The sequence below is a fragment of the Crocuta crocuta genome, unplaced genomic scaffold (assembly GCF_008692635.1).
Source record: "Crocuta crocuta isolate KB4526 unplaced genomic scaffold, BGI_CrCroc_1.0 scaffold58, whole genome shotgun sequence".
Lineage (NCBI taxonomy): Eukaryota > Metazoa > Chordata > Mammalia > Carnivora > Hyaenidae > Crocuta > Crocuta crocuta.
The window spans coordinates 146,237-149,369 of NW_027532417.1; positions in this window are offsets into that span (position 1 = coordinate 146,237).

Below are 3,133 nucleotides of genomic sequence, written 5' to 3' on the forward strand. Positions count from 1 at the left end.
TACAACAAAAAAAAAAAAAAAAAAAAAAAAAAAAAAGGATCATACATTAAAGGCTACTCCAGACTCTTCTGGTAAAATATAAACAAGAACTAAATGTATCAAACTGTTTCTAATAAACTGTTCCCCAGAAAAATACTCAAATACATTTATAGGAATATCCTAGTCACAGCAATCAGACAACAAAAAATAAATCAGATGACAATTTGAAAAGAAGTAAAATTCTCACTATTTACAAATGATATGATTCTACATATAAAACACCTGAAAGACTCCATTAATAAAGTACTAGTGATGATCAAGGAATTCAGTAAAGTCCAGAATAAAAAATCAATGTACAAAAATCTGTTGCATTTATATACACTAATAATGAAGCAGCAAAAACATAAATAAATAATCCCATTTACATACACCAAAAATAATGAGATACCTAGGAATAAACCTAACCAAATAGGTGCAAGACCTATAGTCTGAAAACTGCAAAATACTGATGAAACAAATTGAAGATGACACAAAGAAATGGAAAGACATTCTGTTCTCATGGATTGAAAGAATAAATATTGTAAAAATGTCTATGGTGCTGAAAGCAATCTACAGATTTAATGCAATCCCTGTCATCAACGTTTTTTCATAGAACTAGAACAATCTTAAAATTTGTACACAACCACAAAATACCCTGAAAGGTTAAAGCAATCTTTGTAACTATATATGTGTATATGTTTTATTTAATTTTGAGAGAGAGACACAGTGCGAGTGGGAGGGAGCAAAGACAGAGGGAGACATAGAATCTGAAGCAGGATCCAGGGTCTGTCAGCACAGAGCCCAATGTGGGGCTTGAACCCACAAACCGTGATATCATGACCTGAGCTGAAATCGGATGTTTATCCAACTGAGCCACTCAGGTGCCCCTAAAGCAGTCTTGACAAAGAAAAGCAAATCTGGAGGTATTATAATTCCAGACTTCAAGGTGTATTGCAAAGCTGTAATGATCAAACAATATGGTGCTGGCACAAACATAGACACACAGGTCAGTAAAACAGAGGGGCTAAATGGGTGAAAGACATTAAGGAAGGCACTTGTTGGGATGAGCACTGGGTTTTATACGTAAGTGATGAATCACTAAATTCTACTCCTGAAATCATTATTACAGTATATGTTAACTAACTTGGATTTAAATTTTAAAAAATTTCACAGAGAAAAACATAACCCATAAAACTGAGTAGCAACCAAGCAGGATAAAGAATTCAAATACTGACCTTGGCAAAAAGGATATCCAGTGGGAAAAACACAGTCTCTTCAGCAAATAATGTTGGGGAAAACTAGTTAGTCACATGCAAATGAATGAAACTGGACCACTTTTTTATACACAAAAATAAACTCAAAAATGCATTAAAGACCTAAAAAGTGTAAACCTAAAATCATAAAACTCTTAGAAGAGGCATGTGGGCAACAATGTCTCTAATATTGGTTATAGCAGTATTTTTCTGGATATGCCTCCTAAGGCAAGGGAACAAAAGCAAAAATAAACTATTGGGTCTACATCAAAATAAAAAGTGTCTGCACAGTGAAGGAAAGAATCAAAACTATAAGGCAACCTACTGAATTGGAGAAGATACTTGCAAATTGCATATCCAATAAACACTGTAACAATCCCATTTTTAAAAAAAATCCAATAAAAAATGGACAGAAGACATGAACAGATATTTCTTCAAAGGAGATATCCAGATGGCCAATAGACACATGAAAAGATGCTCAACATCTCTTATCATCAGGGAAATGCATATCAAAAGTACAATGAAATATCATGTCATACCTATCAGAATGACTTAAATAAAAAACATAAGAAAGAAGAAGCGGTAGTGAGGATGTGTAGAAAAAGGAACCCTCTTCCACTGTTGGTAGGAAGATAAACTGGTGCAGCCATCCTGAAAACAGTATGGAATTTCCTCAAAAAGTTAAAATCAGAACTACCCTACCATCAAGTAATTCCCCTACTAGGTATTTACCTAGTGTTTACCTAGTTATCAGTATTTACAAAAATACTGATTCTAAAGGATACATGCACTCTTATGTTTATAGCAGAATTATACAATAGCCAAATTATGGAAACATCCCAAGTGTACATCAAAAGATGAGTGGATGAAGAAGAAGTGGCATATATGTACAATGGAATATTATTCAGCCATATAAAAGAATGAAATCTTGCCATTTATTGCAACTTGGATGAGATAGAGAGTATAATGCTAAGGAAAATAAGTCAGTCAAAGAAAGACAAACACCATATAATTTCACTTATATGTGGAATTTAAGAAACAAAAACCAGGGCAAAAAAAGGGAAACCAAGAAACAAATTCTTAGCTATTGAGAACAAACTGATAGCTATCAGAGGGGAGGTGGGTAGTGGGATAGGTGAAAAAGGAGACGGGGATTAAAAAGTGCCCTTGTTGTCATGAGCCCTCGGGTAACGTATGGAATTGTTGAATCTCTAAATTATACACCTTAAATTACTATAAACTGTATGCTAGTAACTGGAAGTAAGATGTTGAAAAGAATATAGGAATACAAAATTGTCCATCAGCAACCATTGTTAAATTTATAATGCCTGATATCCAATAAAAAGTTACCGTCCACGCAAAGAAGATGAAAAGTTGATTCATAATGAAAAGAAAAACAATTGATCTAGAAATCATGAATGAGAAAGCTAATAGGCAAAGAAATTAAAAGAATTATGTTCAGTGGATTCAAGAAGATAGAACAAAGACTGAGCATAGTAAGTAGGTAGAGTAACTGAAAGATACAAAATATGGTTAAATTCTAACTTCTATAGACAATAACTAACTGCAATATCTGACATGAAAATATGCTGGATGGGAATAATAACATATTAAACAATGCAAAATTAGAGATTTGTGAAGACCGAGAAAGAGAAATTTAAACAGAAGAAAACATTTCCAAAAGGAAACAGCAGGAAAATAAAGAATAGAGCATCAGTGTATGTGTGTAGTATTAAAATACATGAAGTGAAATTGAGAATAGAAAGAAGAAATGATAAATCCTCAACTATAGTCAGGAATTTTTTTTAAAAAATGTCTCAATGTTGATGGAACAAGTAGGAAAAAATCAGCTAGGGTATAAA